This window comes from Anser cygnoides, chromosome 3, assembly GCF_040182565.1.
Source record: "Anser cygnoides isolate HZ-2024a breed goose chromosome 3, Taihu_goose_T2T_genome, whole genome shotgun sequence".
Lineage (NCBI taxonomy): Eukaryota > Metazoa > Chordata > Aves > Anseriformes > Anatidae > Anser > Anser cygnoides.
The window spans coordinates 17,447,439-17,461,152 of NC_089875.1; the positions used below are offsets into that span (position 1 = coordinate 17,447,439).

The 13,714-nt window shown below is 40.7% G+C and overlaps 1 long non-coding RNA gene across 1 annotated transcript in view; it reads right to left on the minus strand.

The window, feature by feature from the left end:
- LOC106043152 (uncharacterized) overlaps positions 1-13,372 on the minus strand; it is a 66,948-nt gene extending 53,576 nt beyond the window's left edge. Inside the window, exon 1 of the long non-coding RNA XR_007168876.2 lies at positions 13,205-13,372. This is a non-coding gene — a long non-coding RNA (uncharacterized lncRNA). The remainder of the gene's footprint in view (positions 1-13,204) is intronic.
- Positions 13,373-13,714: the final 342 nt, after the last annotated feature.

Genomic DNA, 13,714 nt, shown 5'->3' on the forward strand with positions numbered 1-13,714 from the left:
GCACTGTAAATACCATCATGGCTGATTTTAAAGGCAATCAAATAGTGTAAGTCCCTAAAAATGAGAATAATAAGAGGCACCAAGGGAGTCAAATTCCCTTAGAGATCACCGGAAATTATCAGAAGAAAATTCAGTACAAGCTAGATATCAAATGTAGTAACTCAGGAAAAAAATAGCCTTTTATGAAGAATCAGGAGCATAGTGGTTTAGTCTTTGCCACATATAGCCTTTTATAGTGAAGAATACATTGTAATTATTTAGTCTTAAATAAGTAATTACTTTTTTCCTTTTTCAATATTCTGAAAATAATTATATTACTTAAGGTTCATTAACTGTTTCCAGCAGAATAACCGGCTTTATTTAATTAGCCAGATGAAGCTTTTTAGTTACTTTCTTTCCATCACTGATTAAACATTAGTTTCAGAAGATTAGCAGCTATTTTCTTCCAGTCAATATGCTCTCTAGTTTATAATCTGTTCTGGAAAAAAAAATATACAGTAAATTAAACTAAAATGCTATGACTACTTAGAGAAGACATCAGTGAGAAAGAGAGCTTGCTGGAGTCTTTCATCTGCTAATACTGCCCTTTGCAGTAGAAATGGTAAAATGCTCAAAAGCAAAGTGAATACTGCTTGTAAGGGACTGAGTTCTCTTGCTACACCCTTTGTGATTGGACAAGAACTGTGCTCTGGAAATCCTCTTTGGGGCACCTGCATGAAATAAGTATAAACTTGATGTAATACATCAACTGTGTACTCCACTCACGCAGCTTTGCTGCCAAAACATATCACTTGACAGGTTGAAATATGAAGTATTACTCTCCCAATCCAATTCCAGCACATGAAAATGAACATCACATTAAGGGCATCAAACATTCAGGATTTATACTTTTTCTTGTATCTGACTTCAGGCAATTCCCGCAGCAGGGAATTCTACATGTTTTCTATACAGCAAGTGGAAAGTAAACCTTGCCTCTTGCGTAGTTTGGATGCCCCAAAGGGACCTAAAAAAAGTAAATCCTGTACATTAGATGATTTTTGCAGCACCCTTGGCAAGCATTCTGCTCTGCCCATCCCTGGGATCAAGGTGCTCACCTGTCCGGTGGTCAGAGAAGACAACCTGGGAAACAAGTCACCCTAGTGAAGATCACGCTAAGCTTTCTGCCACTGTAACTCCTAGGACTAACTTGAGACGGGCTCAGAGATGTGACAGCAGATAGTTTATGGCAGCCACCAGGCCTTGCAATGAGGCTGCCTGATGCATGGTGTCAGACTGCATGCAGGCCAGTAGGCTGGGAATATTTTTTATCTACAACTCACAGTTCTAGCCGCCCAGTCACCGCATTCATTTACCACCACTCCTCACAGAGAACCATCTAGCCTCCACCACGTCAAATATCTGGACAGCCAATAAATGAGTGACCAAGGGATGACAGCATAACTTTCATTGCATTAAGAAAATCATTCACTCTGTAGAAACAAAATTCAAATATACCAGCTCCCAGCTACTGTTTTATCTTTCTTAAATTTTAGCAAACAAAACCTCGATGCCTACAAAGCACGCAAACACAAGCATAAAATGTTACATTCCCCCTTACAGTAGAGAAAGAAATGGTATGTCAGCCTGCCTTGCCATTTAATTTTTGTGCCCTGTGCAAGTCATATTTGCCTGCAGCAGAAAAGCCAGAGCTTTCTCATCTGTCCCTGAAGCACATTCCCTTGGAAGCAAGCAGAACTAAGCTAATTCCTGCACCTACCACAAAACTCAAAATGATGCACTGCGGGTTTCGGGTAGTGGGTATTAGCAGGAGGTTCATGATGAGCGTATGGATTTTTAGTGAGGGCATGAATCTATTTCCCTATAGATAATAAACACCCAACATGAAAATCTAATTGATTGCAACCAAAAACTACAAACTTACTATAGATTGCAATTTTTTAATTATTTAGTTTTACCTATTCTGTGCTCAAAGCCTTCTTTTGCTCATATCATACAAACACAGATCTAAACTGTCAGTCATGTCAAAGATCTTTTTATGTTTGACAATATAAGATGACTACCGTAAACCACAGCTACACTTCTCAGGAGATCTTCTACAACTTGGATACAAGGAGTCAAGTTTTCAGGTAGACCTCTGCCTGTCTCCATTTTGACAATAATACATTCAACTTGCCAGAAAGCTGCAGATGTGTCAAATAGCCAAAAGCAGGGAGTAAAATTCTAACTACTGAATTTTCTGCTTCTGAGTTGTTACCCTGCTATTTTCTGAGCACAGGTATGCTACCTGTCATGGCCACCTCGGTCAGCCTTTGTCTCTTCTTGTGCACAGACAGACAAGGGCCAGCCCTGCCCATAGCACCCAAGTAAAATAACTCACTCCTAACACAGAATCAGTTATATACCTTCATATAAATACAGAAAACAAATGTGATGGGAATATCTCAACTGAATTTCTATACAGAGCCTGCACTACATAACAATCCCTGCAGCAGTGGAAACTGTTCTATAGGCAACTGATTTTGGACAGAGCCTTCTGTGGTTTTGTTTTTGTTTGTTTGTGTGTGTGTGTATTTACACAAATCAATACTCAACCAGCTGATAGTAAGAATTTGGGCATTATTTATCACAGCTGTCAACACGGTTGTTTGCATGATCTCCTCAAGCATTATATACATTTTTACTGTGGGTTAAATCTTTCCAGAATTAAACAAAACATGCCCATCTATTGTCTGGGTATTGAAAGAAGGATGAAAGGGAGACATCAAGCCATTTTTCTTTCTTTTTTACCTTCCTGTATAAACAGTTCCTAAGTCAGAGACAACGCGTAACAAAGGAAGGGCTCTATGCAGGTTTGTATAAAGGATGAGGGAAAAATGATAGCAGGTAGCACTTCAGTTCCTCTATTCCCAGAGCAAAATCAAAGCTCAAAGATAACTGCTAAATTCTGCCTGTGAAGCAAGGCTTCTCCTTTAAACACAATACATCTAAGGCAGACCATTGCAAGAACAATGCTATTGGGGTAGCTTCACTGCTTATTAGGAAAAGCAAATTTCAACATTTTAGTGACAACGTTGTATCTGGAAGAGCAATTAAAAACGTAAGTTCTTCAGAATTAAAGACGTGGGGATTTTATTTATTTATTTTATGATGTTGGTTGTGTTTTCCCTGTTCCTCAAAATCTGTCTTGCAACAAAGCCAGAGAATGAAGCCAACAACTGTGAGTCAGATACGGCATTGATATTAGACACTAACTTCACCGACTCCAGTGAGTTACTCCTCCTGCCACAATAAACTGACATCAAGAGCAAGCTCCATTCACCACTGTAGTTTTGCCAGTCAGTAAGAAGAGATCCTCATTAACTAAAGAGTCTCCTAATTAAGGAGTGCAGCTCAGATCTTTAGCCAGCATTAACTTGCAGTGGTTTATTGACTGTAATTATCTCCAAACCTCTAAAAATTTATTTTGAAACATTTGACAGCCACAGTTTCACAGATGTTCCTTTCCTCCTGCTCTGGACCTCTCTGTTCGCTCTGCCCTGGTTTTCTATATTTTGTTGACAGATCAGACCTCTGAAAACCATCACTTGCTTTGAAAGTCCCAGTCCACACTCATTGCCAGTGACATTTTTTTTCTCTTTTCAATTTAGCATTATACCCTTCCACAAAGGGGGTTACCACATGCAGCACCTCTCTGCCCCTGGGCAGAAGCAGCTCTCCTGCCACACCATATGAGGAGAAAGCACAAGCCCAATGCCACAGAGAGCCACACTGCAACTTCAGTGACTGGGAATATCACTAAGGCAGTCAGTGGAACACGTATGAATTTGCACAAGAACCACTGAAAATTAAGACATGATGTTTAAGATCTTTTGTGTGTGCAGCCCCAACAACATGGCATAAAGATCACCACTGGAGCCTTTGTGGGGAGCATACAAAAAGTGACAGAGGAGCTGGACATTCTTCTCTTTCAAGAAGAAGGATGTGTGACAACATATGAAAGCCACATTATTGTTTTTATATCAGCACCTAGAATATTCAAGCTGAGGCCAAGGCAACATTGTGGTAGCTTCTTTAAAGAACATGAGATTATAAATTCTAAACGGACGGTACAACGGAAGAATTACAATCTTCATTTGATGAAGAGAAAGAATTCAGATGACAGATTCAAAGATGACCACACTGAAGTGTCTGGCAGAGCCACACAACATGCTCAAGCAACCTGGGTCATCCGTGTTCACACCAAGATGAACCTCCCTCTCTTTCTTCAGCTAAGAGTCACTCTTCACTTATATAAAAGAACACAGCAAACAGAAACATCAGTTCCTGAAACATCCCATGAATGTATTCATATTATCTGGGAAGATAGTACTGTCACCTCAAAAAGATGATATATGTGCAAGAAGCGTATCTATATGATACAAAAGAGACCAGATTGCCTGCTAAGTTATGGAGATGACAGAGCAGCATAACGTTACTGTTGAGTCTAGAGAACCCATGTTTATGCTGTTTAGCTACTGGCAGCCATGGATCATAATGAATTATGGGGAAACAGGGATGCTATCCTACAGGGAAGAACTCCAGAGATATTGGAAAGAGTGGCAGTATACTGCAATGTTGCGCAAGAATGGTTGCTCAGAGTTTAGTTAAATATAGCCTTTTTCTTGTGGCTATCCAGAGACTTCACCAGCCATAACAGAGATAGGATTATAACCCACAGGCATTGCAAAACTTTGTGCTGAGGAGTCAAAGGAGAGAATCAGGTCAAAATGATCCCAACCAAAATCTAGTGATATGAAGGGAGGAGAAGGAAAAAAAAAAAAAAGAAAGAAGGAAAGAATAAAAAACCACCCACGTCTTCAGACAGCAGGAAGGCAACAGTCAGAGAGATGAGACCCAGCCACTGCAGCCTTTAGGAGACACAATGAGATGTAACAGAACAGGAAACAAGTAGTTTACTAGCAGAGAAACAAATGGACAATGTGCACATTCATCTGTTTGCATCTGCACATGCTCATTGTTGCCTTTCTGCTGCAAGTTTCCACTTCCCTTTATGAGTACAGCCAGAAAAAAAAAAAAAGATCGTAGCCATTCATTTTGATTTGGCCACCTAAGTAAAGTTTACTGCAGATTCCATACTGAAGCAGATGAGGGAAGTTCACATGATCTTTCACATTGTCGGACCAGTGGGAGCTGTAGACTGCAGCACACTGGCCATAATGGTCAGCTGGCCAAAGCTAGCATCTAGCAGCTCTGACCAGACTCCAAAGAGGGTATCTGCCTTTCCCCAAAGTAGTCTCTCTTGTCTATAAACTCTGTGTGGACCTTCCATCCTGAAAAACAGTCTGAGCAAGCTTGCAAAGAGAAGCAACTCCTACTACACGAGGCTTCAGACAACACAATCCCAGGCCACTTCTTGACAGATAAAAAGTTGATTTGATTTATACTGCTCCTCCTAATTCATAGACAAAACATAAGAGTCTGCCAGTGTGGAGTCAACTGATGATTCTCTGGGTCAAGTTCTGCTCAAAGCTATATGAAAACAGATTTGTACATTGATTTAATTGGTATTTACATTAGTGCAACTGAATGAAGAAATTATTCAGTCAACTCTGATCTGATTCTTACGCTATGAAAATCAAAAGAAAAAAAAGAAAAGAAACTGTTTAAATTGATGATGTTATGCAATAAGCAGCACTATAAAGTCTGAAGGTTAGTTTTACAGTCAGAATTTTACTCTTTTTACACACCATGAAATCTATTTATTTTGGAGATAAAACCAGATTTACAGGCTGAGGTTAAATGCATTCACTCAGAAGCCTATAGGCCAGATTCTTTGTTCTGGCTTTATCCCCTTTCCCCAGTGCCAGCCTGCTGCACCAAGGCAACAGCAGCAAGCATCACCCAGGGAATCCCCAGACTGCATGAGGAGCTGTGTCCCACCATCCCCCAGTGCCATCTGATGGGATGTGCTGGCCAAGCCTATAGTGCCACTACAGTATGGTGGCACCTCTAAACTTCAGAGAAATCTCATTACAATGATTTTAAGCTGGTACAATGAGGACAATCCCTTAGCTGTCCTAAGTTATTCTAGAAAATAAGCCTCCAGACAATGGGATGCTCACAGGTACTTATTAGGTACCTCTCCATCCTATCAAACACTAACCACTTCTGCTTCGTTTTGAGGCCCTTTGTTTCCTACATCGAGGTTATTTTTCAACTCTCTCTTTTATGTTAGTGACCTGCAAGCTCTGCATCTTTGCAAGTCAGCGATACCAGCTCTTAGCAGCAAACCGTTTCATTTTTAAGTGTGCACTTCCATACTTTCTCCAGTATATCCCCTATCCTAAAGGGGGAGTTCCCTATAAAAAACACCAAAAGCCACTATGTGGTCCACCTTGAAATCCCATCCTAAGACTTTTCCGCAAGGTGTGCAGAAGGACAAAAACAAGTCACAGATAGAGTTAAGCTGTTCTCACACACAGGCACTGACTCCCAAACGATCTCTTCTTTGCCTAACACCTCTGCCTATTATTCCCCTTCTGTACTTCCAAGTGCTCACCAAGATCTCTTTGTACAGTACCTTGGTACGCTAGGTCTGCAGCCCACACTGAATGTTCCTAGGCACAAGTGTAACATGGATCATAAAGAAATCATCAGCAAATCAAAGGAAAGCAAAAGGGAGGATGTTTTTCACCCACTTTCAGCAGACCCCTGCTTTCTCCACACTTCTGAATTTCTACTTGTACAATTAACATTCCTTGATTTCACTTTATTGTCATGGGGTATTTTTGTATTGGAAGTTGTTTATTAACCTGAAACTTTTTTTTCTGCTACATATTTACATTTAATCATCTAGCAAGCCTTATTACCTTGAGTACTAATAATAATCAACACATTACTAACATCACTTTAGTTTCAAGCTGTATGACTAGACATTGCAAATTAATTCTAAGTTAATGAGTTTCATTAGCTATGCAGATTTTTTTCAGCTTAAACCATTAAATCAGATTTAATTTGCTAAGACAATATTCATCACAAGTTTATGCAATCCATTCCTGCTTTCCAATAATTAAGGCATGTTAAACTGTGGAGTCCTTACAAAAAAATTAAAAAGACGGAACTGTAAAACTTTTGCCTTCATTTGCAACTTTTGTATTATGACAAGATCTTTCTTTGTAGTGAATTTTAGAATGGATTAAGATATATTTTAAGTTTTGATATAACATAAATATTGCCTTACAAGAAGATCACTGTGTTGAGATTTTTCTTACTAAAAGAGCAGTAAGACTAAAGCATAACGTATAAGTGTGGTCTCACTTGTGCCTTTGCTCCAAAGTTTTTCCGTTGAAAGTGTCAAGACTCAATTAAGAGAACAGAGGAGGTTAAGATGCAGAACTCTTTCTTAGTTATACATTTTGATACTACAGAACATTCAGATGTACACACAATATACCTTGCAAGTAATTACTACTGCAGACAAATATGCAGATTTGACTGTTCCTTTACATTTATTTGGGCAAATGTTTCATTTGCATCAGTAGATGTTTTGCCTGCACAAGAGCAAAAATACCATAGTCATTGAGTATGGATTTTGGATTTAAGAACTGGCCTACTGGGCAGGAAATTATTAGAGATTATCTAAACACTCGTTCTTAATCCAAAAAGCAAACTGGGAAGTTGAGAACGTAAGAATCAGGTGAACAAAAAGGCTACTCTGAAGACCTGAATGGACTGCAGCAGATACAGCTACTGAGGTTATCCTTGACGTATCATTTCTGTGCCTACAGGTTCAGAGCTGAGCATCAAAAGTACCAGCTCACCTAGAAATTGCTAGTTACCCTTGGAAAAGAAGAACGGACCAGTAATTGAATCATCAACACATGGACACCCAGTGTGCCTTTAGGCGTGTGACTCAGCTTCTAGGTGCTCTTCATTTCTGATAACACTGTCCTATTAAGAGGAATGCTTTAAGGACTGGAAAGTACTGAAAGTGGTAAATGTAAAAGTACTATATATAGCTTGCTATTGGCTTTTCCTCTGCTTATGCATTGGTTATGCTGGATTTAACCCAGCAGCATTGTAGAAACAGTAGATTCACACTAGGAAGATTTCTGTTTTCAGGAACACCTTGCTCTTCTAGTTATAAAAACGGAATCTTTACTGTAGGTCCGAGACCACTAATTTGAATAGCAACAGGATCACAGTTATATTTCAGAGAGTAAATGGTGCAATGGTGCAAGTTATAAGAAATTAGTCATTCATCTTTTATGCAATGTTTTCACATTTCTGCTCTATGCATTTCTCACTCTTTGAAAAGTCCAACGTATGTAATGACTGGCCCCAAGCTATAGTATTTGTATCTTATTATACAGCTTTAGTGTTGATAAATAGAGAAAGTACAGAGGAAATTAAGTACTGAATTTGGACCCAATTTTCATTTGGATGTAACTTTACTGTCATTGGACATCAAAAAATATTCTTCCATTTCAAATAAACCTATGGCTTGGGCTAGCAAATGCTATTTATTCCAGTAAGACGGAACCATGCTTAGCATTTTTCCATGTGCCTCCCAGCACTGATGACACTCAGACCATGACTTAAATACAAGCAATTACAACCTCTGGTCAACCCACAGATTTGACCATACTGCCATCCACGGTTGTCATCTACAGGAATGAGGATCTCACATGAAATGTCCTTTGGGAAATGTATCAGATCAGGAGTACCTTATCTGAATTTGAAAGGTGGCAGATAGGTCTTTACACATCCTTTACATACTTTGTATGTGGAATGAGCAAAATAACACTGCATTTGGGTCCCCTCTGATGAAGTACAGCTCTCCCATGAAATCCCAAGTGGACTGGAGAGCCTCAGACCTATCATCCTCTCAAAGCACATTATTTTCTGAGAATTCATATTTCTCTTCCAGCGTACAATTTCAGAAACAAGACTGAGCATTCCAAAACAATAAAAGATTTCTACTGATCTTTTTCATTCCCAAGCCTGCAAGCCATTTCTTGCAAGCCATCTGCCTCAACTTTGGCATGAGGACAACCTGGTTAGATGTGGATTGACACCAAGCTTGTTGCATAAAACAGTATTCTCTGAAAAAGTAACTGCTCAAAATGAAGTTTCCTTGGCCACCCACAATTCAAACAGCTTTCTTTTGCACATTTAAATTGCACTGTTATTCTTTCTAAGTAAATCATATCCAAAGAGTGATGTATAACTACCCCTGGGACAAGTTTTGCCATGCCACAGCTAGGTAAACTTAGAGTAACTGAAGTTAGAGAATGAACTGGGTTATAAAAGCTGTATTTGACTGCTCTGTCTGGGTAGAAGCAAGGGATAGAAGATGAGAGACACACCTATGTCATTTAGCAGCCTCAACAACTGTTTACTTAGCTGATCTTTGTAGGACAGTAGCCATTACTCCATAGACCCACACACACAAGTAGTTTTACTCACATCATTTGTCCTTTAAATTCAGTGGGATTAATATATCCAACTAACTTCAGTCCTATGAGAATGCTCAATGTGTTTTTAGGGAGATTGCTCATATCCATATCATCTCAGTAAATGAAAGATTTACAAGACATCAGGGATGAACAGAATAGGCGATCACTTCCTGTTGTTTGAATAGTCCTCTTTTAGTAAATACTCATAAATTTAAAATAGTTTAGAATCCAAATCACTCCTCTCCTTTAGTTTTGATTCATCACTAATTAAAATATTTGCATTTATTTCCATTCTGAGGTCCTTACTCTAGCAGAATGAAGGGCTCATGGATACATGAGGAGTATTGAATGTTTTCTCCTTTTACAATTCAGTATTTTTTTAAATGAAGATTTCAAAGCACACAAATCTTTTTTTTCTTTTTTTTTTTGTTAAGAGATTATTCAATATTTTTTTCCAGTTTCTCAGCTACTCTTTTAAACAACACACAGCTCAAAAATAATGAGGAAAGGTGTGGAAAGGGACTATCTTGACCTCTACATTGTATTTTTCACAAACAAGAGACGTGTTGAATGAATTTCATCTCTAGGGCTGCAGCAATTACATATGAACTCACAAGCAGTGCACTCTGTTCCTGTTTATTTTAAGCTAAAGCAACCAGAGAATATGATTAAAGCAACTGACTCCTCACAGTGGTATCACCTGGTCCCATATCCAGCAGACACACTAAGAAGTGCCCTCATTACAACAAAGAATGTTTAGGATCCTGTGGCCAGCCTGTCCTTAGGAAGGGGCATAGTACACCTGAGAAAGTGGTACCTGAAAAGGGTAAGTAGAGGAAGCACCAAGAAATGACTTTCTGATATTTCTCTCACTCATCCATATTCTCCTGCTTCATTTTTTCCTCTGGAAAATGCTCTCCTCTCTCTAGCAACCATATGCAGAGCCCAACATTTAATCTGAGCCAAGAAGGAGCAAGGTAGAGACGGGAGAGTTGAGCCAAAGGGTGCTTGATCTGGGCATGCAAAAACTGCTGGCTTGCTAAGCCTGAATCCTTTCCAGCTCCCCATCACAAAAAAAAAAATTACACTTCTATGCAAGGGTGAGCCGACAAGAAGCATGGCAGAGACTGCATTAGACCTACAGCTGGTGCTGTCTTTGGTTTCTGGGGAATGTGGCCAGAAGAAGCTAGCACCTAAAGGAGTAAGAAAGGAGGAGTCTGGAAACTGAGGAAAAAAAAACTCCTGTGGATGCCTGGATGACAAATATGTCAGGGTAGCAGTGCCCACTTGCAGTAGGCCTAGCAGTAAGCATATTGGAAAAGCCCTGCTGGATTCAGAGACTTGTTCTTCTGGGAATTTGAGCTGGCAGGGGCACAGAAGAAGCAATGGGACTGAAATGAGCTGAAACAGGCCAAGACAAACTCTGTTGGCATGAATGCAAAGATTGCGTTTGTGGGGGGAAACAGTAACTTCTTACATTCAGACGAAGCCAAGGGTCAAGGAGCACATCAGAGGAGGGACATCTCAGAGGTTGTACGTGGGAGAAGAAGGTCAGTGAACCATCTCAAATTTATATATATAAAAGTAGATGGTGAGTCCAAATCCAAATAAATAAGTAATCAGAAATGATTGGCCAAGATGCCATCTGTGGCCCTTCCCCAGTTCATTGGGCTTTGGTGACATGAGCCATTACCCAAGGATTCACTTTTATTCTTTTTATGCTGGTATTAAAAGAAGACGCTGGCACTGATAAGCCTGAAATAAAATGCTCATTTTGTCCAGTGTATGCTAAACTTAGTGGAACAACAAGCAAGAGCGCAGCCTGATGAGGAGTAGTCAATTGCCTTCTGACATCTGTGCCTGGCAGTGCATGGTGACTTTGTATGGCCCGAGCACCCTCTAGTGGCACCCACCGCCCCTCCAGCCTGGCTCACCACCGGCCCACTAAAACACCAACACAAAGCAGTTTGCCTCAGCTTTCTAACATATATCTAGTAAACACAAATGGAATGGTACATAGAAAGAGAGCGTTCCTTTAGGAGTGTCTGGTCAAGGACCTTTTCCAAGGCAAGAAGGGATAATAAGAAAGGGAGGCAGTGACAGGAACCAAGTCTGGTCACTCACACTGATTTACGAGAGCATGTGAGAACGTAGGACAGTTTATTTCAGAAGGGTTGTCTGATGGAGGACTTCTAAGGTGGTAAACAATCACAAGAAACAGACCTCCCAATCATACTAACTTCTGGGCTAACAAACTGCAGGCATCTCTTCCAAAAAGGATGGACCTTGCAGCTGATAAGATTGTGAATAGGGAGGGTGTAGGAACTAGAGTTCTGTAAAACCATAGGGATGTGCAAGGAGAAGGGGAAAGAGGAGGAACAAAGAGGGGGGATAGATAATAAAGAGAATAAAAGGGTCAGTCTCATGTAAAACAGGCCTGGGCAGTTCATTGTTCCAACCCCTGCATCTGATCACTGCAGTCTGCCTGGTCTTATATCTTTCTCTCATTAAATCCTTTTCCTAACTCTGTCTCTCTCTGCCTATTTGCACTTTCTCTCCTGTGTATACATGAGCTGCAAGGGTTAAGTGCCAGCTACTGGTGAGACCTGATGTGGGTGAGTGAACCTCAGTGCCAGCCACTGGAGTCTTGTTGGAGAAGGGCACCCCGGTCAGTGATGTCAGCTACTGGAGTGAGCAGGGTCCTTGCATCAGCTGCTGGAGCAAGCGAGTGTCATCTACTCCCTGCCACCCAGGTGGGAGCAGTGTTTATTTCCAAAACACCTACTGGGAGGGACTGGTGCAAGTGAGGACTCTGCACTGGGAGCTGGAGCAGGACCACAGGTCACAGCCATTAAGCCTGGTGACAGCTGTGGTGGAGGGGCTGGGGAGGGGGGCAGAGTATGTGTGTCTCTGGGACAGGTACTCAGCTTTGCTACCAGCTGAATCTGCAAACAGGACAGCATCAGCCGCGTTCCCCAGCCTAGGCAGAGACCCCAGGTCCCTGGAAATCAGGCTGGGCTCCAGCAGCCTGACAGGAGTGGTCCTGGGCTGAAGCAGCTGGAGGAGGTGGCTGTGCTTGCTCTTGTTGCTCTTTAACTCACTTAACAAATATTTTGGGAATAGCACCAATAACAAATCATTAAAGAGATTTTATGATAGTACTCTACAGCTATAGCAATCCTATACTGGCAAAGTTTTGCAATTGACTTCTATGGGCTGAGAATCAAAACCCTTTGGATACGCACACAACACCTACCCATCACGCCAGCTACCCACTAATTAGCGGAGGCAATTATGTGAGGGCACTTCATGGAAGGTAACCCTGGAGCAAGTGATGAAGCTATTATTTGGCATTAACCAAGAGGAAGGAAAGAAGGTCTGTACAAGGAGCTGTGAGTTCCAAGCGTGCAAACTCTGAGAAACTAAAGGAAAGAGTGAGGTCAGCTGGAGAAGAGAACGTAGAGATTTAGGAGGAAGGGTATTTTTTCACCCTTAGGTCAATAAATATCTGGAATTTTCATTTCAGACACACACAAAAATTGTGAAGAAGCGTTCCAGGCATAACTGTTTGAATATAGATCTCAAAAGGATGTTAACAATAATAAACACTAGAAATAACAATAATGCCACATCAGTGAAGAATTCTCAGCTAATCTGAGTCAGAAGTTATAGGGAGAAGGAAAAGGGGAAAAAAAAAAAAAACCAGACAAAAGTTCTAGCAACTTAAACCACAAAAGGAGAATTACCTTTTGCATTCCTTTCTGTACAGCTCAAGGCAACAGCTTGCAGGTGATCAAGCCCTAGCCAGGAGTTTTACTGCTCACCTGGAAGGTGATAGGCATGAATCCAAATCATCTTAGAGCAAGAAAGGCACCAGACTCAGGCTCCCTTCATTTTGTAAGCAGCAGCATTTTTTCTCTCTATGCAAACTCTTTAAAAAAAAAAAAAAAAAAAAAAGAGCAAGCTCATTAGAATTCCTTGCTTTTAAATGGTAGATGTAGAGATTTGCAACTCAGGATCCTGAATGGATGCAGCTGGTTGCCTCCAGCAAACACACTCTGGTGTGAACTGGGCTTCATATCCACACCAGTGCACCGAGTTCCTTGCTCTGGGTGGCTTTTTATTAAGTTTGTGTAATTTGTGATCACTTTTGCTGATTTTCCCCATGAGCTTTTCAAGAAGCTTACATGCCTAACTGTGGAGATAGGTGCTGCTGGGGAGATCAGGTAGCTAAAAGCTAAGCAGAGAAGTCTGAT